This window comes from Phyllobates terribilis, unplaced genomic scaffold (genome assembly GCF_046119375.1).
Source record: "Phyllobates terribilis strain yellow unplaced genomic scaffold, ASM4611937v1 Scaffold_5__5_contigs__length_657084704, whole genome shotgun sequence".
NCBI classification, from domain to species: domain Eukaryota; kingdom Metazoa; phylum Chordata; class Amphibia; order Anura; family Dendrobatidae; genus Phyllobates; species Phyllobates terribilis.
Genome location: NW_027362765.1, coordinates 35886032 through 35910339, shown reverse-complemented (window position 1 = coordinate 35910339; position 24308 = coordinate 35886032). Strand labels below are relative to the sequence as shown.

The 24308-nt window shown below is 41.4% G+C and overlaps 1 protein-coding gene and 1 pseudogene across 1 annotated transcript in view; both read left to right on the top strand.

The window, feature by feature from the left end:
• LOC141270784 (uncharacterized) overlaps positions 1 to 19302 on the top strand; it is a 116657-nt pseudogene extending 97355 nt beyond the window's left edge.
• LOC141270645 (uncharacterized) overlaps positions 1 to 24308 on the top strand; it is a 327734-nt gene that overhangs the window by 263380 nt on the left and 40046 nt on the right. The window lies entirely within an intron of this gene.

The window sequence follows — 24308 nt, the reverse complement described above, 5'->3', positions numbered from 1 at the left end:
AGCGAGCATGCACGATACGGAGTTATCCGAGCGTGCTCGGGTTTAGATAGAGGAGCTGGCGTGCTCGAGTCAAATGACTCGAGCACCCTCGGATAAGTCCTTATCGAGCATGTTCACTCATCCCTATCATCCCTAGTCTTGATACAAAACATTTTTTTGAATTCTATTTGATCAGTTTGTATATAACCAGCGAAATTGGTGAGGATAAAACATAAGTTTTAATAGTAACATAAAATATAGCTGCCTTTAAAAATAGACATAGGCTCCAAACCTCCAAGAAGCTACAGTAGCTATGCGAACCTAATTCTCTATAAAAACTATTCGACAAGTGCAAATGTCTCTTAGAATCGGGTAATATACATCCAATATTGGACCCAAGACACAAATGGTTAAAGACAAGGTGTCTATAACAAGTCCAATATACAATCCAATCCTACAAAATATTTTAAGTGACTGGACTTTAAAACGTGGTTTTGTGGAATAAATTTCAAACAAAACCATTTTGAGTCAAGACAGTTGTCGGACACCAAAGGAAGGCTGTACAATTTATCAAAACAGGCAATTTGTATGTGGTTTCACTCTTGGACTGATTAAATGCTGAGTGTTTTCAGATGCACTATTTTTGTCCACTATATAAGGCTCTAGCCTTGAATACTGCTTGACTCTACCAATCAGGCTGAGCTTGGAGTTGCCCCTCTTTCCTCTGCACGAGTTTGGAAAAAAACCATTGCGTGCTTTAGGTCTCTTGAAACCATTGCGTGCTTTAGGTCTCTTGAGGATTCGTGATTGATGAAACGCGTTGGGACACACCTAGGGACTGTGCAGGGCCTCCGCAATAGGGCCAGATGTGGACTGCCCTTGTCAGAGCGGGAGTTTGGGATTTGAAGTTATATTAGCCCTACTAGGGATTGATAGGATTTGAGCATCGTCTCTACATTCCTGGATGTCCCCATCATCCATGATGTACCTTCTGGACCTGACAGCTGACATCTATTGAGAGAGACCACTCCATATCTTATTTTGAATCCTGTTAATGATCTGATGTGGGGATTGTTTGCTCATCCATGTATGTCTAGTTTTCCTTGTATTTGCCTGTTTTTATAAATTGTATAGCCTTCCTTTGGTGTCTGACCACTGTCTTGACTCAAAATGGTTTTGTTTGAATTTTATTCCACAAAATCACGTTTTGCTATTCGCACAGACAATCAAGGAAAGTCCAGTCACTCAAAATATTTTGCAGGATTGGATTTGTATATTGGACTAGTTATAGACACCTTGTCTTTAACCATTCGTGTCTTGGGTCCAATATTGGATGTATATTACCCTATTCTAAGAGACATTTGTTGAATAGTTCTTATTAAAGCCCGTCTCTAATTTTAAAGACAGCTATATTTTATGTTGCTATTAAAAGTTATGTTTTATCCTCACTAATTTTGTTGGTTATATATTGAACTGTGAGATTTTTCTAGCGTGGACTTTGTATTTCCACTATTTACTGACTTATATTAGACCAGTTTGATTGAGTATTGTTCCCTTTTTATCCCTTATGGCACCAATAAAGGAGCTGTGTGTCTGGGCATTAGCTATTACTGCTAACAAGTGTACTGCTTTTTCCCCCTCCTCAAAGAATTTATGCTGACTAAACGGGTTTATTGTGGGACAGATTTATGAATCAAAATGCTGACACCTCTGAAGTAGCTTGAAAAGGTAGAATGGACCTGTGGCTAATCCATGAGCGGATTATGGAGGTAGTTTTGTCTTTTTCTAAATGTGTTTCTTGTAGATACACAACTGGGGGCAAGTGGTTCCGAATAAATTCCATAATAGCCAATCTCTTAGCAGTATCACCCAGACCTCTTACGTTCCATTAGAGAAAATTAATGTTACCAGCAATAGTTCTTGTTTATGCGTGGATTGGAGCAATTGGAGAGAGACGTTACTAAACTCCACGTGAACCAGAACTCCACAATGTCTCTGTTCAACCACACATTAATAACTAGCATTACTATATACTGAACCATAAAGCAGTTTTTGAGAAAAACTCCAAAACACCCATAAGCAAACCACATAAATTTACGTTTCTATCTGACACAAGCAGAAGAAGGAAGGCACCAGTTCATTCTGTAGCTGAACGTAGATGAACTTGCATAATGTTCACAGGGAGTAGTTGTTCCTTGGGAGCCTGCAATTACAGGATAACAAGAAGCTTACATGGCTTCACTGGGCCGTGGGTTAATTATCATGAAATATGGCTTCAACAAACTATGAGATAGTTCTCCATGGCAACAATCTTAAAATTCAAAAACAACAAGCTTGTAAGCATATGGATATTCTTCACTCAATTAGGTTTGTCTGGCGGATTGAATCTTTAGAATAGGAGGAAATTTTCTCCCAGAGCCGACTTTTTGAGCTTTGCTGGATAAAGCGTGAAGTAGAAAATTCACCAATTACGTAGCCAAGATTTAGGAATCTGAAACTTGAGCGTTGCGGGCTGCAGTTTGGTCTTTGCTCATTCACATCTAGCCAGCGAAGTGCATCTTTTGGATGATCAAAGAGAAAAGTCTCTCCCAGAGCTATCACTCTGAGCCTTGCCGCATAAAGCATAGAGTAGGAAATTTCCAAATTGCGTAACTGACGTTTTATGTCCAGAAGTTGAGCCCTCTGTTTTGGGACATCGATGAAATAGTATGGGAAGAAGGGTATTTTTTTTGACCGTTACAGGATATATCCCCTTTATTATGTGCAGCCTGGAGAATAGCATCTCTGTCCCGGTAATGGAGCAATTTTATTAGGACTGGTCCTGGCTGGGCCCCTGGTGGAAGTGGTCTGGTTGGCACTCTATGGGCTCTCTCCACGGCATAGAGGGGTAACAGCGAGTATGCAAATAATATGTGCAGCTATTTTTCAAAATGTTCCGTAGGAATTATTGACCTTCGTTCTTTCCGGGATTCCAAACAGGGCTGTGGAGTCGATAAGCCAAACCTCCGACTCCTCAATTTCCATGACACCGACTCCATGACTCCGACTCCCTCATACAGGACTTATGTTTAAGTGATAAATTTACTGTGGCACAGATTCATCTCAGCTAAAAGTCTAGACCCTTAGATCAGGAATAGGACAGACATTTATAGGACATTTCATAACTTTCCCAAATTCTTATGAAAAAATATTCCCCACAAACTGCCGTGAACTACTGTACCCAATTTATTATATATTTTAGGAGTCTGAGTTTTATTCCATTTTATTCCGACTCCACCAAAATGGGCTCCTACTCTGACTCCACAGCCTTGATTCCAACCACCCATACATTAGTCAGTTTACTAGCTCGATTGATGCTACCCAGAACCAACCGGTGCCTGCAGGAACTATGATGGCTGTACCCTTGATGCACATTTGGCCTCTTCTGAGCCATTAGTAGCTCTCCCTGATACATTTTCAGAGGAGAAAGATCAGTTAAGGGTGTTTAGGGAGAATTGTAAGTTATTTTTTACACTGCGACCCTGGTCTTCTGGGGATGAGTCACAGCTGTTGGGAATAATCATGTCCCTACTGCGACAAGGCCCTCAGACTTGGGCATTTTCTTTTTCCCCACTAGCTCCAGATCGGTCTTCGGTTAATTTATGACGAACCGGACAGGGTCCAGTTCACAGAGGCAAATATCGTGACACTGACATGGGGGGGCCGCACAGCTTAGGATTTCTGTACCAAGTTCTGGCAATAGTCCACGGAGGTGCTGCGGAATGATGCAGTCCTCAGGTGCCAGTTTCGCAGAGGCCTCTCAGATACACTCAAGGACGCTCTGGCTCTATATATTCCACCTTGTTCCTTGGAGGAGGCCATGATGCAGGCTATTCGTTTGGATCGCCGAATTCGGGAGAGGCGTGATGAGCGACATGGGGATTCGGTCATTCCCCCCAAACCTATCCACTTCTCTAAGGAGGAACTGATGGAGGTTAGAGTTGCCATCTCTCGGGCCATTAAGAGGAGAAGTAGGCACAATATATGACTCTGTTTTTACTGTGGTCACACTGGGCATTTTCTTCGGGACTGCATGACACGCCCTCAACCAAGTAAGCTGTTGGGAAACTCCTAAGTCTGGGTGATTGTCAAGGAGGTCACCCAGGCTTTCAGGTACCTTTTTACTCCCCTGAAAAAAGTACTGTTTAATGTGGAACTATATTTTCAGACTCTGTGGTTATATATACACATGATTTCATTGCCTGTTGGTATGCTGCCCACTTCATTGATTCAGGACTGGTTCTTAAATTTAGAATTAGGGACAGTTAGATTAGAAAGACCAATTCAAATTGTTGCCATTGACAAGACATCATTGCTCTAGACGGTGGATTTCACACTTATAGTTGGAACACTTCACTCTGAGTTCATCTCCTGCTAAGTGTTGGATAATTTACCTGCGGGGTTGGTGTTGGGTTTTCCATGGTTGTGTATTCACAATCCTGTTATTGATTGGTGTAAGAAGGATATTGTTAAGTGGAGCCTCAGTTGTCATAAGAGATGTCTTATGTTCTGTACACATTTGGTTATCTAGTCTGGCGGGGTGTTTGAAAGACTTCGGAGATGTGTTTTCGGAAAAAGAGGCAGAGATATTACCTCCCCATCGTCCCTATGATTGTGCTATTAGTCTTATCCCTAATGCTAAATTGTCTAAAGCTCGCCTGTACGCTCTGTTGGGACCTGAACATACCGCCATGAACAATATGTAAGCAAAAATTTACGGGAGGGTCATATCTGTCCTTCCTCCTCGCCTGTGGCTGCTGGTTTCTTTTTTGTGAAAAAGAAAGATGGGGTTCTGTGCCCTTGCCTCGATTTCTGTGAATTAAGATTACGGTTAGGAATACTTACCCGCTTCCACTCATCACTGACATATATAATTAGCTTACTGGGGCTAAGTGGTTTTCTAAACTTGATCTTAGCGGGGCTTATAATTTGATACGCATCCGGAAGGGTGATAAGTGGAAGACGGCGTTTTTAACGTCTGAGGGTTTATTTAAAAATCTTGTCAAGCCTTTTGGTTTAATTAATGCACCATTAGTCTTTCAAAATTTTACGAATGACATTTTTTCTGATATCATTAGAAGATTTATTGTGGTATACCTTGATGATGTTCAAATTTTTTTGCCTGATCTGAATTCGCACTATGAGCATGTTCATTTTGTTTTACGAAAACTCAGAGAAAATTCTTTGTTTGCAAAATTGGAAAAATGTACTTTTTCTGTACGAGAAATATCATTCCTGAGGTTCATTGTATCTGCTGAAGGGTTTAAGATGGATCCCGGGAAGGTGCAGGCTATAATTGTTTGTATTCAACATCGGGACCTTAAAGCAGTGTTCCCCAACTCCAGTCCTCGAGGCCCACCAACAGATCATCTTTTCAGGATTTCCTTAGTATTGCACAGGTGATGGAATTATTACCTGTGTAGGTGATGCAATCATCACCTGAGCAATACTAAAGAAATCCTGAAAACATGATCTGTTGATGGGCCTTGAGGACTCCAGTTGGGGAACCCTGCCTTAAAGCATTGCAACGTTTTCTAGGATTCGCCAATTTCTATAGAAAATTTATTAGAGGTTTTTCTCAGATCGTTAAACCTTTTACTGACTTCACACGTATAGGGGGGTATCATAAGGTTTGCTTGCCGGATGCTATTGGGGTCTTTAATAAATTAAAACAGTGCTTCATGTTCGCTCCAGTTTTGATCCAATCCGATCTCCAGAAACCATTCATCGTAGAGGTGGATGCCTCAGAGATTTGGGTGGGGGTAGTCCCAAAACTCTGAACAAGTTACAGTCATGTGCATTTTTTTCTAGGAAATCTTTGTCTGCCGAGAGAAATTATGATGTTGGGAATTGCAATCTGCTCGCTGTCAAATTGGCTTTTGAAGAATGGAGGTATTTTTTGGAGGGAGCTTTTCATCAGGTCACTGTTGTGCCTGTGAGAGCAGGAGTTATTATATCTATCCTGACTCCATTTTGATTTTTGTACGTGCATTTTCTAGCGAACAGAATGAAGTCTGTCTAAGGGGGGATCTTAGGAATTTTTAGGTCTTTTTTCTAGAGAATAAAGATATCGGAGAAGACAAAACTTAGGGGGGTAGTATAACACTTAGACAGAAAAGCTGGGTGTCAGTAGTGTTAATTTAGCCAATTAGATGTATGTATGCTAATGCCAGCTCATATTTAGAGATAAGCTGAGACAATTATATTGTTTTAAAGTATGAATACTAATAACCTATATACCAGACCGTGTAATAAAGTAGTTCTATTCTGATACTGAAAGTGTCAGTGTGGTTCTCTCTCTTTGTACATGTACTTAGATTTTACGTTTTAATTTGGAGCAGACACAATGTCTCAGAACGTCCCACAATACACTGCGACAACATGCTGGATCATAAAAATGTATCATATATTGAATCTGCTTAGTGTTTAACCCCAAGACAGGCCAGATGAGCTTTATTTTTTTCTAGATTCAATTTTTCTATCATGTTCAGGCTGGGGTTCAAGAATGTTAGGGCTGGCGCTTTCTCACGCAGCCTTGATTCAGTTTCTCCTCCAGAACCTCCATTCTTCCTCAGGGTATTGTGATCGTTGGCTCTTTACGCTACTCCATGATATCTAAGATTACGTCTGTTGCAGGAGTTTCATGATTCCGTCTTTAGTGGTCACTGCTATGCAGAAAGCTATTGCTAGACTCTTTTGGTGACCATCCATGTTTAACGATATTAAAGATTTTGCATCCACTTGTGAGGTTTGCACACGCTCTAAAGTCTGTCATAACTAGCCGGCCAGTAAATTGGCTCCATTGCCAATTCCAGGAAGACCACTGAGTTATTTGTCCATGGATTTTGTATAGCAAAATTCACGATCTCCTATGAACGCAGGCCATTAAACGATGTTCACAGGAGATTCACAGTGACAGGAATACTGTTGTCAGCCATCAAGTGCAGGGAAAGATGCAGGCTCAGCAGCACAGCCCGCATCAAAGGCAAGGACATGGACGATGATGTAAATATACATCATCGATCATGAAGGGGTTGAAATTACAAAGAGCTGAATTGTATCTGTGAAAGAGTAGCCGGCTAAAATAAAAAATGAATTGCATTAGCCAATGAAAATAAAATTAAAGAAATTCATTAATCATATAAATCAAGGTCCTGCACAGATGAGTCCCCTAAACTACTAAAATTTAAGAAGGGCCTGGATGCGTTTCTTGAAAAGTATAATATTACAGGTTATATATACTAGATTCCTTGATAGGGCGTTGATCCAGGGAACTAGTCTGATTGTCGTATGGAGTCAGGAAGGAATTTTTTTTCCCAATGTGGAGCTTAGTGTTTGCCACATGTTTTTTTTTTGCCTGCCTCTGGATTAACATGTTAAGCTATGGGTTGAACTAGATGGACTTAGTTTTTAACCCTTTCGCAACCTTGGGATTTGTCGTTTTTGCATTTTCGTTTTTTGCTCCCCTTGTTCCCAGAGCCATAGCGTTTTTATTTTTTGGTTAATATGGCCATGTGAGGGCTTATTTTTTGCGGGACGAGTTGTACTGTTCAAGGCCATTACTAGTTTTACCATATCGTGTACGGGAAAACGGGAAAAAAATTCCAAGTGAGGTGAAATTGCAAAAAAAGTGCAATACCACAGTTTTTTTATTTATTTTTTACCACGTTCACTGAATGCTAAAACTCACCTGCCATTCTTATTCTCCAGGTCATTACGAGTTCGTAGATACCAAACATGTATAGGTCTTTTTTATTTAAGAGGTGAAAAAAAATTCCAAAATTTGGTAAAAAAAAAAAAAAATAGCGCCATTTTCCGAGACCCGTAGCGTCTCCATTTTTCGGGATCTGGGGCTGGGTGAGGGCTTATTTTTGCGCGCCGGGCTGACATTTTTATTGATAACATTTTGGGGTAGATCCGATGTTTTGATCGCCCGTTATTGCATTTTATTGCAATTTTGCGGCGACAAAAAAACTTAATTCTGGAGTTTAGAATTTTTTTCTCGTTACGCCATTTACCGATCGGATTAATTCTTTTTTTATATTGATAGATCGGGCGATTCTGAACGCGGCGATGCCAAATATGTCTATGTAGGGTTTTTTTTATAATTATTTTATTTTGAATGGTGCGAAAGGGAGGTGATTTAAACTTTTTTAAAAAAAAATTTAAAAATTTTTTTTCCCGGAAGCGCGCGTTAAATGCCGCTGTCGGAGATTGACAGCGGCATTTAACATGTTAACAGCCGCGGGTGGATCGCGATTCCACCCGCGGCTGTTGTGGGCACATGTCAGCTGTAATAATCAGCTGACATGTGCTCGGTTCAGTGCGGGCTCACCGCCGGAGCCCTCACTGAACCGGGGGATTACAGTCTGTGCGTACTAATACGGCACAGGCTGTAAAGTGGTTAAGGTTGAAAGAAGACTATGTTACTATGTATATAATGTTAACTGGGAGTTGGTTACTGAGATGACACAGCTTTTCTTCTTAATAAGCCAGACTTTTAGATTTGTTAATCCAAGAGAAATGCACAATTATATTTGTGTATTTGTGTCTGGTCATTAAGAACAGACCAGTATTTGTATAGCCCTGAATGTTGTATTCTATTCCTTTGGAAACAATCATCTTTACTATGCTAATGACAAATTGTACTAAAAGGCACCTAGATGTTTATCTACAACAGCCTCTGTGATACCAGCTATGTAAATAGATTAGCTAAAACAATGATAGCTGAGACTTGCACCTTTACCTTTGACATGTGACTAATGAACCTTGACCTGTGAATGATGGCTGCAAGGACAACTGTGATCTATAAAAAAGGGGTCTCTGCCTTTATTCTGGGTCAGTCTATAGCATGTCAGCTTAGGGGACTTTGGCCCCAGCTGGAGGACTACAGATCGGCTCCATTGACCATTGCTGAACCCTCAGAGAAGTTTTGAAGAATCCAGGTTGGGACAATCTTGTCACCTGGCCCTAGACTTCACTGCTAGTTTCCTAAGCTTGTCCTTACCTTCTCTCTTTGGGGGCCTGCCAAAAGCGGGGTGCCACTGGTGGGGGTAGTCAGCCCTGGAAGCCCTGAAATCGCAGCTACTCTATTCTCGGCAGGCCAGCGGAAGGGTAAGGACTGTGTAATGTTGCACCATCTTGGGTACTTCCTGGGACTGTTCTATGTGTTGCCCGCTGTTTTACCCGCACCCTGTGTTGTCTGAATAGTGTTACGCCCACGGAAGACCCTGGGCCTTCACAGTTACTGAGGATCAAGAGAAGGCAGAATTACTAAATGGCATTTGCTCCGTATATAACAGAGAAGAGACATCAGCAGATGTAGTCGATCCCAGTGTTCCCAGTATGTCATCTAATTTATTTAGTTCACTAAATGTACATATGATCCTAGATAAGTCACATAAAATCAATGTGAACATGGTATCTGCCCAGATGGGCAGCATCCAAGGGTTCTTAAGGTACTCAGTTCAGTTATTTCTGGGCTCCTGTTCATAATTTTAGAGACTCTTTAGTTACTGGTAGTGTGCCGATCAACTTGCGCAAAGCTAATGTGGTGCCCGCTTTTAAAAAGGGCTCCAGGTTTTTCCCAGGTAATTATAGACCAATAAGCTGAACATCCAATTGCACAATATTCATGACCCACATATGACATTTGGTTGGATGGATTGTCATGACAGCCGTGGGTCAGCTGATGACTGTCATTATGGAGCTCCTATGAAACCTTGCCTGTGCCTGGGCTTCGAAGGAGACTGTGATTTTTGCTATATACAGCGATGCTATGCAACTGCACTTGGGGATACTTTCAAAGTTTGCCCAAATTTTCGGACTGACTGACCTTCATTTCTTAAAGTAATGATGGCCACTCGCTTTTCTTTACCTTGCTGCTTTTTTCTTGCCATAATGCAAATTCTAACAGTCTATTCAGCAGCACTATCAGCTGTGTATCCACCTGACTTCTGCACAACACAACTGATGGTCCCAACCCCATTTATAAGGCAAGAAATCCCACTTATTAAACCTGACAGGGCACACCTGTGAAGTGAAAACCATTTCCGGTGACTACCTCTTGAAGCTCATCAAGAGAATGCTAAGGGTTTGCAAAGCAGTCATCAAAGCAAAAGGTGGCTACTTTGAAGAACCTAGAATATAAGACATATTTTCAGTTGTTTCACACTTTTTTGTTAAGTATATAATTCCACATGTGTTAATTCATAGTTTTGATGCCTTCAGTGTGAATGTACAATTTTCATAGTCATGAAAATACAGAAAAATCTTTAAATTAGAAGGTGTGTCCAAACTTTTGGTCTGTACTGTAGATATATGAAACAACTGAAAATATGTCTTATATTCTAGGTTCTTCAAAGTAGCCACCTTTTGCTTTGATGACTGCTTTGCACACTCTTGGCATTCTCTTGATGAGCTTCAAGAGGTAGTCACCGGAAATGGTCTTCCAACAAGCTTGAAGGAGTTCCCAGAGATGTTTAGCACTTGTTGGCCCTTTTGCCTTCACTCTGCGGTCCAGCTCACCCCAAACCATCTCGATTGGGTTCAGGTCTGGTGACTGTGGAGGCCAGGTCATCTGGTTTAGCACCCCATCACTCTCCTTCTTGGTCAAATAGCCCTTACACAGCTTGGAAGTGTGTTTGGGGTCATTGTCCTGTTGAAAAATAAATGATGGTCCAACTAAATGCAAACCGGATGGAATAGCATGCCGCTGCAAGATGCTGTGGTAGCCATGCTGGTTCAGTATGCCTTAAATTTTGAATAAATCCCCAACAGTGTCACCAGCAAAGCACCCCCACACCATCACACCTCCTCCTCCATGCTTCATGGTGGGAACCAGGCATGTAGAGTCCATCCGTTCACCTTTTCTGAGTTGCACAAAGACATGGTGGTTGGAACCAAAGATCTCAAATTTAGACTCATCAGACCAAAGCACAGATTTCCACTGGTCTAATGTCCATTACTTGTGTTCTTTAGCCCAAACAAGTCTCTTCTGCTTGTTGGCTGTCCTTAGCAGTGGTTTCCTAGCAGCTATTTTACCATGAAGGCCTGCAGCACAAAGTCTCCTCTTAACAGTTGTTGTAGAGATGTGTCTGCTGCTAGAACTCTGTGTGGCATTGACCTGGTCTGTAATCTGAGCTGCTGTTAACCTGCGATTTCTGAGGCTGGTGACTCGGATAAACTAATCCTCAGAAGCAGAGGTGACTCTTGGTCTTCCTTTCCAGGGGCAGTCCTCATGTGAGCCAATTTCTTTGTAGTGCTTGATGGTTTTTGCAACTGCACTTGGGGACACTTTCAAAGTTTGCCCAATTTTTCGGACTGACTGACCTTCATTTCTTAAAGTAATGATGGCCACTCGTTTTTCTTTACTTAGCTGCTTTTTCTTGCCATAATAAAAATTCTAACAGTCTATTCAGTAGGACTATCAGCTGTGTATCCACCATACTTCTGCACAACACAACTGATGGTCCCAACCCCATTTATAAGGCAAGAAATCCCACTTATTAAACCTGACAGGGCACACCTGTGAAGTGAAACCCATTTCCGGTGACTACCACTTGAAACTCATCAAGAGAATGCCAAGAGTGTGCAAAGCAGTCATCAAAGCAAAAGGTGGCTACTTTGAAGAACCTAGAATATAAGACATATTTTCAGTTGTTTCACACTTTTTTGTTAAGTATATAATTCCACATGTGTTAATTCATAGTTTTGATGCCTTCAGTGGAATGTACAATTTTCATAGTCATGAAAATACAGAAAAATCTTTAAATGAAAAGGTGTGTCCAAACTTTTGGTCTGTACTGTATATGTAGATATATATGGGACACGTACTGTATGGGGCTATATATGGGGCCCGTACTGTATGGGGCAATATATGGTGTCCATTATTATGTATGGAGCATTATATGGGGTCCATTATTATGTGTGGAGCATTATATGGGGTCCATTATTATGTGTGGAGCATTATATGGGGTTAATTATTATGTATGGAGCAGTAAATGGGGCTCATACTGTATGGGGCAATATATGGTGCCTATTATTATGTATGGAGCATTATATGGGGTCCATTATTATGTATAGAGCATTATATGGGGTCAATTATTATGTATGGAGCAGTAAATGGGGCCCATAATACTGTGTAAAGGACTATGTGGTGCCCATAATACTGTAAGGAGGACTATGTGGTGCCCATAATACTGTATAGAGAACTATACTCTTTGTGACTGCAGACATTTGAATCTCCCCGGGGCATGCACAGTGCACTATGAGATTTTGCCGTTTTCTGAGCTATTGTAGATTTACAATAGATATCACTCATGTAATGTAAGAAGCTGGTGAAATCTTTGGTATTGTACTATACAGTTGTGCTCAAAAGTTTCTATACCCCGGCAGAATTTTTACTTTCTTGGCCTTGTTTCATAGAATATGAATGATAACAAAAAACTTTTGCCATTATCAATTCCTTGGATTTTTTTTCTATCCCTTTCCTGTGTTATACAGTTCAACTACCTTTTTCCGTAGATCCGTTGACAATTCTTTTGCTTTCCCCATCACTCACAATCCAGAAACGTCAGTGGATAGATGAAAGATGCAAGAGTCTGTCTGGATCCCAGAAACTCACTCAGCTTTTATGCACACACACTGATTACAAGCAAACAGGTCACAGGTGAGGGTGTTACCTTTAGTAGCCATTCAAACCCATTTGTGTCAAATTCTGTACATGTTATCAGGCCAAAATCACCAGGGTATGTGAACTTTTGATCAGGGTCATTTGGATGTTTTTGGTTGTCATTAAGATTTAAAGAGCAAACACAGTAGTTTGACAATAAATGGCCTCACCCAACCAATAACCATGAGTGGAAAAAAAAACATTTTTGTTATCATTTATATTCTCTGAAACAAGGCCAAGAAAGGAAAAATTCTGCCGGGGTATGTAAACTTTTGAGGACAACTATACCTATATTTCTCTGCCATATCTGTGCATCTGTGTGATATGTGTTAAAGGTGCCCACTGAGACTTTTTCGCCCGGGGCCATAGAAACCTGGAGCCGGCCCTGGGAGGAAGAAATGGTAAATGGGCATGAATTGGGGGTGTGGCCAAAATTTGCAGCGGCGTGTTATGTGCACCGCATGATTTTATCCCGCTTTTTGTTCTATACAGGTTTGGAGGTATGGATAACTAACACGAATAGTCAAAACAAATACAATGTTTGGCAACATGATCAGGAAATCAGACACAGAGAATAGCACATACATCAGTGAGCAAAGCTATAGCTGACAATGGCCTGTCCATACCTACCCAGCTAAATAGCTAGCAAATTAATCAGGATGGGAAACACCTGGGGAAAGCCCGCAGGCTAGGCCAGATTAAGCAGCAGGACTGTCAGTCAAAATGCTGACAGCCCATCACGCCCCAGCCTCAGTTTGGATGACTGTGCTGTCACTCACAATAATGACAGTCAAGCACACTCCAGATCCTATAGGGCGCCTGAGCTGTCACTCACAGGGCACCTAGGCCACAGTGAGTGATGAAACCATGACTGTTCCTCTTCACATTTCTATGTCCAGGAGGGTTGATTAAAATTACATAATATTATTATTATTATTGAGCACCATTGATTCCATGGTATGGTTCCAAGGGGTTACATACAAAATACAAATATAAATACAGTGAACAAACTAATAATGACAGATTGGCACAGAAAGGAGAGGACCCTGCCCTTGCGAGCTTACATTCTACAGCACAATGGAGATGGAGACAGTAGGTTGGGGGTTTGTGAGGTGGTAGCGGGGTCAGTGCGGGTGGTAAGCTGTCTTGAAGAGATGTGTTTTCAAGTTCCGTCTGAAAGATTCGAATGTGGCGGATAATTGGACGTGTTGGAGCACAGAATTCCAGAGGATGGTGGATACTCGGGAGAACTCTTGGAGGTGATTGGGTGAGGAGCATGTAAATGTGGAGGAAAGAAGGAGGTCTTTAGAGGATCGGAGGTTACTCTGAGGCAGCGGAATTCTGGTACTTGGGGAAACGTGATGTCATTAATTGTCATAGATCAAGTAAAGGGGTTAGGTGAGATGGATGAAAGACGATGAGTTCAGTTTTGTCCACAGTGAGCTTTAGGAAGTGTGATGAGAAGGAGGATATGGCTGATAGACATTCCTGCACCCAGCTTGTGTGCTGTTCCATGTGTAAAAGGAGAGATGAGCCTTAACCCCCTCATGTGTGTCCCTTTCTGTATTTGATCCCCTGTGACTTCTCACTAATGCTCCATGCTTCCCCTGAAAATCACCTCCATCCCTCCTTACCCAGTCTGACCAGTCCTGTCAACCCTCAAAAGAAAAGTAGATGTCATCACGGTCAAAAAACTACTCCAACTCTAAGCTAGAGGAATTTTCTTTTCTAATTTACACTGCTTTTTATAGATTATAGTACATTTTTGGCTGCTGATTGGCCATGCCCTGACGCTTAGTTCCTCCCTCACCAAAAATATAATCGTATTAAAATTGAAAATCATCCTTAAATTAAAAAAAGAATCTATATGTTCCATCTTCTTATATGTTTCCCCTCATTATCTCCAGTAATTGTATTATTGCACAGGATTCTTTATGATACATCGCCTCATCCCCATTCTGGTCCCTACAGTATTGGATCCTCTTAGTGGAGATCTTCTATATAAGACAATTTTCCTGATTGATCCGTCAAGGATGGAAGGGAACAGAGACAAGATGGCGGAGAGGATATTACACCTCACCCTAGAGATCCTCTTCCAGCTTACTGGAGAGGTAAGAGATTCTGATGACGTCACATTACATCATTCTTATCTATGGGAATAACAGATGGACAGAACTGGAGAGGTGAGGACTCTGGAAATGTCTGTAGTGAGATTTATTAATGTGTCTCTCCATAACCAGGATTACACAGCAGTAGTGAAGAAGACCTTTAGTGAGCGCTGTCAGGCCCCTGTGTCTGAGGGATGGGAAAGACCCTTGAGCCCAATCACGAGGCCTCCACCTCAACCCCTGATACATGAAGACATCAATGACCTGAAGATTCTAGAACTCACCTACAAGATGATTGAGCTGCTGACTGGAGAGGTGACACTGCTGGGAATGTTGGGACATTATACAGTAACTCTATGAAAGGATCGGGGAGATGATGGTATCATTGTATGTTTCAGGTTCCAATAAGGTGTCAGGACGTCACCGTCCATTTCTCCATGGAGGAGTGGGAGTATTTAGAAGCACACAAAGATCTGTACAAGGACGCCATAATGGAGGTTTCCCAGCCCCTCACATCACCAGGTAATAGACAGGACTAAATACACACAGCCTATAATTATCTGTATGTAAAGAATGAATTCAGTCCCTGTATGTGTTTCCTCCAGTTCTATCCAGTAACAGAACAACACCAGAGAGATGTCCCCGTCCTCTTCTTCCTCAAGACTGTAAACAAGAAATTCCCGATATTCCTCAGGATCATCAGGTAGAGATAAGAGAGAAGGTGTCATGAGATCTCCCCTATGATGTGTAGATGGCTGTGAAGGTCTTGTCTTCAGTCTTGTTTTATCCACCAGTATTATATGTTTTATACTTGTGTAATGAGAACGGTGGAGATGGCAGGATTAGAGCTGATCATACATGTGACTTCTCTATCTGTCTGACTTTTACAATATCTGTTTCAGGGTGAAGAGACTACAGAGACATATGTGGAGGATGAGGAATGGTATAAAGTGGAGATTCCTTCATATGACTACCCAGGTGAGTAGTAACCACTAAATGCCGAGAAGTCACAGATTCTTCTCAGTCACCGGCTGTAGCACAATCAAGTGGTCACCATTCTGCCGCTAAACAACTGCATGCTCCTCTGCCCAAAACTGTTCCCTTTACTTTGGGCATTGTAAGTCCTTCTGTTGAAATGAGATCTGTTTGAGCCAGAGTTTATAGCCCGGAGGTTCTATCTTGGCCCCTGGAATAGCTCAGATTTCTAAACTAAAAAGGCAAATGACAACATGTGTAGAGTATGGTGTAAACGTAGAAAATCACTTGAATAAAAATATTATTCGTATGATGAACCCCTAAGAGAAAGCGGAGTGTAATGATGTTGCCTTCCTAGAATGCTGTGCAGATGAATGCGCTTTCAGGTTCCCTACAAGACCAGGTTCAGTTTTCCTGGCCAAACTTTGCTTTTATGACTGAGCGTGTGAATTTCTGTAGTATCAGAATATCCCTTTTATCCTGACTTTTCAGTTACTCTGAACAAATAACTGATTGTTTTTATGGGATCAAATCACTTTTGAAGTGACTTTGAGGGGACTATACTTTAGAAAAGTGCAATCCTCATAGTATCAAAAAGTACATTGAAGATGTTGGTGTTTCAGAGAAATTAACAAAAAGTGGTATGCAAAAGTTAAACATTAATTTTTTTCACTAAAATGTTGATGTAGCCACATTTTTTCCATTTTCATTAGGGGTAATAGGAAAAATGAACTTCACAAATTATCTTGCAATTTCTCTTGAATCCGATAATATCCTATTATGTGGGCACCTCGCTGCGCTCACAAAAGAAGGAACACCATGTGGCTATTGGAATGCTGCTTTTGCTTCAATAGTTTGACCATCTAATTTTCCAGAAAACCAGAACAGTAGAAAACTCCATCAATTGACCACAATTTTGAAAATAATACTCTTCAGGGAGTTTATTTATAGCAGTAGTGACTATTTTAGCCCCTCAGGTACTTTTTGGAAATTAGGTCAGTGGATGTTCCAGAGTAAAAATTGCTAATATGCCATTTTGGTGTCCAACATATAGTACCTAGCTTGTGCTCTTGAACACACACTCTGTAAATTGTATGTGGGTACTGCTACAGCAATGCCAAGCAAGTGGATGTTAACAGTGTTTGGGAATATTGCAAGGCTAAGACGTGAGGGGGACATTTGGCTTTGGGAGCGTGGACTTTGCTGGATTGCTTTATGGAAGCCATGTTGCTTTTCAAGAGTCTTTTAGCTACTAGTAATGTGAAAACCCTCTATTTATCCATTGACAGATGATGGATGTAAGTGCGGGATGAGAAGTTTTCATTGGTATCATTTTGGGCTACATTACATTTTTGGTGGCTTTTTATTCCAATTCTTGCCAGGCAGAACAAACAAAGAGGGTTTAACATCGTGCTCTACTGGTTCCTGTTCTGAGGTCTAATTTTAGATTGTGAAATGTTTTTGTCTTGGCAAATAACTGAATTTTGCTACATAAGTTGCTGAGTCTATGGATATATTATATAGAAATATTATAAAAATATAATTTTTAAGGAAATGTAAAAATATTTTTTTTTTATTTTTTAACAGATTACTGTATCAGGAGATCAGATGACCTTGAGATCACACAAGATGAAGTGAATGACATTACTCCAGATATTCCATCATCTGTTCACAGCCCAGATCTATCATTTGATCCTTTTAACCAGTTCCTATATTTTGATTCATCACAAACTATTAAGAGAAGTAAAAGTCAGAAAACGGGCCTTAAAAATAAAAGTTCTTTTACAGCAAAAGATCCATTTTCATGTTTAGAATATGGAAAAAGTTTTTCCCTTGAAACGTCTTTTGTTACATATCAAAAAATTCACACAGAGGAGAAAACATTTTGTTGTTCAGAGTGTGGAAAATATTTTAACCATAAATCCGGTCTTCTTAGACATGAGAGAATTCACACTGGTGTGAAGCCATATTCATGTTCCGAATGTGGGAAATGTTTTACTGATAAATCAACTTTCGTTAGACACAAGAGAATTCACACAGGGGAGAGACCATATTCATGTACTGAATGTGGGAAAAGTTTTATAAAGAAATCAAATCTTGTTTCACACCAGAGATTTCACACAGGGGAGAAGCCTTATTCATGTTCAGAATGTGGGAAATGTTTTGCAAATAAATCACATCTTACAGCACATCAAAGAATTCACACAGGAGAGAAGCCATATGAATGTTCAGAATGTGGGAAATGTTTTATAGAAAAATCAAGTCTTGTTTCACATCAGAAAACTCATGCAACGGAGAAACCATTTCCATGTTCAGAATGTAGGAAATGTTTTGTAGATGAATCAAGTCTTTTTAAACACCAGAGAATTCACACAGCAGAGAAGCCATTTCCATGTTCAGAATGTGGAAAACCTTTTGCAAATAAATCATTTCTTGCTCAACACCAGAAATGTCACACAGGGGAGAAGCCTTTTTCATGTTCAGAATGTGGGAAATGTTTTGGAGGTAAATATCATCTTGTTAGACATCAGAGAACTCACACAGGGGAGAAGCCATTTTTATGTTCAGTATGTGGAAATTGTTTTGTAGATAATTCAACTCTTATTAAACACCTGAAAATTCACACAGGAGAAAAACCATATTCATGTTCAGATTGTGGGAAATGTTTTTCAGAGAAATCAAATCTTGTGGCTCATCAGAGAACTCACACCGGAGAGAACCCGGTTTCATGTTTAGAATGTGGGAAACGTTTTGCAGATAAACCACATCTTGTGAGACATCAGAAAATTCACACAGGGGAAAGGCCATATTCGTGTTCAGAATGTGGGAAATGTTTTTCAGAGAAATCAAGTCTTGTTAAACATCAGAGACGACACACAGGAGAGAAGCCATATTCCTGTTCAGAATGTGGAAAATGTTTTGTAGACAAATCAAGCCTTAATATGCACCAGAAATTTCACGCAGGGGAGAAGCCATATTCATGTTCAGAATGTGGGAAATGTTTTTCAAAGAAATCACATGTTATTAGTCATAAAAGGACTCACACAGGGGAGAAACCTTTTTCATGTTCAGAATGTGGGATATGTTTTTCAGATAAATCAAATCTTGTTAGACACCAGAGAAGAGCTCACACAGGGGAGAAGTTATCTTGATATTCAGAATGTGAGAAATGTTTTACTCACAGTTGTCTTCTTCTTAAACAAGAAGGTGAGAAATGGGTTTGAAAATCATATGTTCTTGACCATCAAAAAAATTCACATGCAGGGAAACCATATGTGTTATTGACAAATTGTATAAGAAAACAGACATAGTCAAAGTAAAGAAAAATATGTAAGGGAAAGCAATATAGAACTTACATTTTAATGAAAAATGTATGTGGTTACTAATAGACATCTGTTATCTGAAAATAGAATAAAAAGCAATATTCCATGTGCACTGAATGTTTCCCATTGTTATATATTTATGTATAAACTACATAGACAAAAGTATTGCAACCCCCCCCATAAATAAAAGCAAAATAAAAAACTTCTTCTACAGTTGTCTTTAACTTGTCTATATTGCATTAATAAACATGTTCATTTTGCAAGTTACTATTTACATAAATGATCTATTCCTTTGTTACATGCACGCCGCTAGGTTCAGATAGGGTGAGACAGGTTTCATGAATTCGTTGGAATCCTGGGGGAACCGTTACCTAGGGCGACCATAGGCTGCAATTTCTCTCAGGCACACAATAGATTCAATTGCTGACCAGACACATCTGACAAGAGTCTTCATAAACAGTTGAACAGTGGAGTTTAATCAAGTACGGCCAGTACCATTTAACTCTTTGAAGCAACAGGCTTCAACACAGTACAGTCTATTAAAGCAGGCACAGTAACGTCAGTCTCCTCAGTAGCATAATTCAGCACAGAGTAGATCTCTTTGCAGCACACATCTATGCATATACAACCACAGGTTTTTCCTTCACAAGGACACAATAGTGCACAGCATTCTTTATCCTGCATGGAAATGGGGGGGGGGGGATTTTGATGAGGGAGATGATCCCTGTGACACGATTCCTTCCAGTCCTTATCTTTCCGCCCGATAATACTCTGCACTGTTAGTTCAGGGAGTCTATCTGACCCATGTTTAGCTTCCTTCCTGACCTGAATTCTGTTCACTTGCCTTCTGTGTAATACAGATCACACACCACCTTTCTCTTCGGCTCCAGCCAGACTACTAAACAAGTTCCCCACAATCCCCCTGGGGCTCTGCTAAACACTCCCTGTCTCCTGCGACTGTGTTAACCCCTCTAGTTGCTGGATGCTTCTGAAGCACAAAACTTCCTGCCTCTTGTGACTGTGTTAACTCTTATAGTTGCTGGATGCTTTTGAAGCAACAGCACTACTTTTGGATGTCACACTCTTACCTTCTTTTTGAATGTCGTCCTCGACATTCGCCTTAATTGGTCTTTCTGACCAATTCTGAGACGATGGTGAAAGTTGAGTAACTTTATGTACAAATTGGCATTGTCAAATTGGTATAACAGTTATTAACATTGATAATAACCTATTCTTATGACCTTTTTCTTGTAGGACTCTTGTAAGAAATAAACAATTAACACAATTCTAACAATCAGCCTCTCTTCAGCTGGAGCTTTTCGTACGTCTTCAACTAGCTCTCTCTCTAGGCCTTAACAGTTCTTTATTTCTACAAAGTCTTTTAAGGAAAATCAAAGCATGAAAACAAGTCTTTCCACAAGGCAACATCTTCCATACTGCCTCTCGGTGGTGAATACTCAAGTGGGTTTACCTGGTCCACAGGCAGAGATACCTGTTTCCAGTCAACAGTCCTTGGCACTTGACTCGGTTCACCAAGTGTCTCGTACGTCAGCATCATGGTCCTCTTCACTTCTCAAGTCGACATTCTCCTGGTGGGTTGTTCCTCAGATACCACGGGTTCTTTGGTCACAGGAGTTTCTTCCGCCACACTCATTTCCCGTGCTTCCTCAGATGCTCTTGGAGCTGCCTCTGTAAGTTCCTGTACTTCTCCTGAATCACCTGTTTACGCACGGTATGGTAATTCCGCTCCTGAGTGTCGATCGGTCTCTTCAGGGACTGGTGTTCGATCATCAGATCTAAATTGGACTTGATCTGTACTCCTTGGTACAAACTCTGGAGCTTCGGGACTTGGTTCACTCTCCTAAGGATGGTACATCCCTCTCCTTGCTGGTCTGAGCAATACAACGGTGTGCTCCTCTTCATCGGAACTTTCAAGGTCACTATCCACCTACGGAGCTTTAGTCTGTGGTGGTCCCTTAGTCGATCTTGGACGATGTCAGTCTGCTTCTGTGGTGTCTTGTGGTTGGAGATAATCACAGGGTAGTAGTACATTCCGATGGACTATTCTGTTTTTCTTGTCTCCCGTTTCCAATCGGATTTCATACACTGGACTATCATCGGCTTTCCTCCTTACGACCACATACACATTGTATTCCCAGTACGAAGTTTTCCTTGACCACCTTTCTCATGTACGTTCTTGACGAGCACCCGGCTTCCCGGTGCCAATTCTGCTCCATAACTTTTTCTATCATAGTACTCCTTACTCTTGCCCTGTCCTTGCAGAACCACCTTGGACGCTACATTGTATGCCTCTGCCATCCGTTCCTTCCATTTCCGAACGTACTGCCGATACGTTCTGTAAGTCTCTGACACCGAAGTATCGAACATGATGTCGATTGGCAGTCTTGGCGATCGTCCATACAATAGGAAGAAGGGTGAGTAACCCGTTGCATCGCTCTTTGTACAGTTATAGGCATGTACTACTTTTGACAGAGAACTCTTCCAGTCTTTCTTCTCGTCAGCTGTTAAAGTGCGCAACATCGACAATAATATCCGGCTAAAATGTTCCACTTGTCCATTACCCTCTGAGTGATAGGGCGTTGTGTGGGATCTCTGAATTCTACAGTACTTTCCAAGCTTGGCAAAGAGCTGGTTCTCAAATTCTCTTCCTTGGTCGTGGTGTAACATGGTAGGGAACCCAAACCTCAAGGCAAAATCATTGGATATCTTCTCTGCCACTGTTCGACCCGATTTATTGGAGGTGGCATATGCTTGAGCAAATTGAGTAAAATGGTCCATCTCCACCAATATGTATTCGTAACCACCCTTGCACGTCTTGAGATGTAGAAAGTCTATTGAGACCATCTCAAAAGGATACATAGTTTGGATGTTGCCCATAGGTGCCCAGGTTGATGTGTTGGGACATTTATCTTTCAGACACCCACACTCCCTGGTCATGTACCTCTAAGTATCTCTGTGCATGTACAGCCAGAAGAAACGTTCACGGATCAAGTTGATTGTCCTCTCCACTCCCAGATGTCCCATGTTTTCATGGAGTTCTTTGAAGATCAACCTATGGAATACTCTGGGTAGTACCAACTGCTGGTTTTGTCCTCCTTTATGATATAGGATACCATCTTCACTGAGGTAGAGCTTCATCCATTCTTTAACTAAAACAGATACTGCTGGTGGCTCATTATCTCTCTCCTGTTTACTTGGAAACCGATTTTGGTCCACATAAAGTAGTATTCTACCAATTATCTGATCTTCCCGTTGTGCTCTATGTATTTTTCCTTTTGGTAGTTGTTGAATGGACAGGGGGTCATCTTGTTCTCTCGCTTTTATGGTGGTTTCCTCTGTCAACGGACACCACAATGGTGTGTATTCCTCTTGATAAGCTTTCACTTCTTGGGTAGTGCTCTCAATTGCTTCCAGACTGACTTCCTCGAAGCATTCTTGCATGAACTCCTTAGCTTCTAGTGGCATTCTCAACAATCTGTCAACATCCGCATTGCATTTTCCTGGCCTGTACTTGATGCTGAAATTGAATTCAGCTAGTTCAGCAACCCATCTCTGACCCGTTGCATTCAGTTTGGCTGTAGTGAGGACATAGGTCCAAAAGGTTGTTGTCAGTGTAAACCTCAAACTCTTTGCTGTAAGAGATAATCTCTAAATCGTTCACAGATAGCCCATTTCAATGCCAGGAACTCCAGTTTTCCGGAATGTAGATGGTAATTCTTCTCGGCGTTCTTTTAACGTCCTAGAACCGTAACCGACAACTCTCAATTTACCAATCTTGATGCTGATAGCTGGCAGCTCCCAGTCCAAGCTGAGAAGCGTCACCGTGAAGAACAAATGGTAAGTTAAAATCAGGATATCCCAAGATGGGTGGTTTTAGCAGGTAGTCTACTAGTTCTTCCAATACCTTCTGGTGCTCTGCTGTCCAGGGAATGGGCTGTTGGGATGAAACGGCATTGTTTCTTTTAAGCCTGATCCTACCTACGTTCTTCTTTTTCTCCGTGGGTGTTGTGGACTCTGTCGTCGCCCCCAAGAGGAGGTATAGTGGGATGGCAATCCTGGATTAGTTCCGAACGTAAGTACGATAGTAGGAGAGGAATCCTAAGATCTGCCTCAACTCCCCGAAAGTAGAGGGCCGCTTGTCTTTTAAGGTCAGTACCGGAGCGATTTCTGCTGGGTCCATGGTATATCCTTCTCCGGACACAATTTTCCCTAGAAATCGGACTTGCCTTTTGAACAGTTCACACTTCTTTGGGGTCAACTTAACTCTGTGTTGTTGATACCACTGTAATACGATCCTCAAGTGTTCAACATGCTCCCGGAAGGTTATATTATGCACCACATTGTCGTCCAGGTACGGCTGGCAGATTTCGTCCCTCAATCCTTCTAAACAGGTCTCCATGCTCTTCTGAAATTCTGCTGGAGCTGAACTGAGCCCAAACGGTATGTGGATCCACTCATAATCCCCAGGTTGTGATGAATGCTGTCAAAGGTCTACTGGACTCTTCAACAAACCCTTGATGGTATGCTTTTCCCTGATTGAGGACAGAGAACCAGGTACTTCCTGATAGGCTAGCCAGCATATCTTGAATCTTTGGTATCGGATGTCGATCAGGTACTGACTTTCGGTTTAGTTCCCGGTAATCACAGCAGGGTCTCAACGTACCGTCCTTCTTTCTAACACAGACATCGGAGAGGAATAAGACGACTTTGACTTTTGGACCCAACCTCTGTTGAGATCTTGTAAATGCTCTTTCACTTCACGGTGTAATGGTTTTGGCACAGACATGTAACTTCTGGTTACAGGTGTTGTGTCTTTCAAATTGATTTTCAACTGCAACAAAGGGATACAGCCTATATCAGAGTCATCTTTGGGGAATGCATGACACTCCTCTCTCAGCATCTGTTTTGCTACCGCTCAATCTTCAGCACACAAGTGTTCCAGGGGTACTGGGGGATCCCAGGACCCCGAGGTGGGTCGTGCAATTTCCTCCCCCGGGCAACTCCTGTTTCTTGGTGGGGAGTCTGAAATTACGGTAGACCCCTGGGCTGGTCCCACACTGGGTGGATATAGCGTTTTAACGGTTTCAATGTGACCTAACACAGTCTTTGGATCCAGTCTAATTTCATGTTTCGTAGTATTCATCACCGGTACTGTCACTCGAGCAAACCCACCAGTAGGAATCGTAAGCA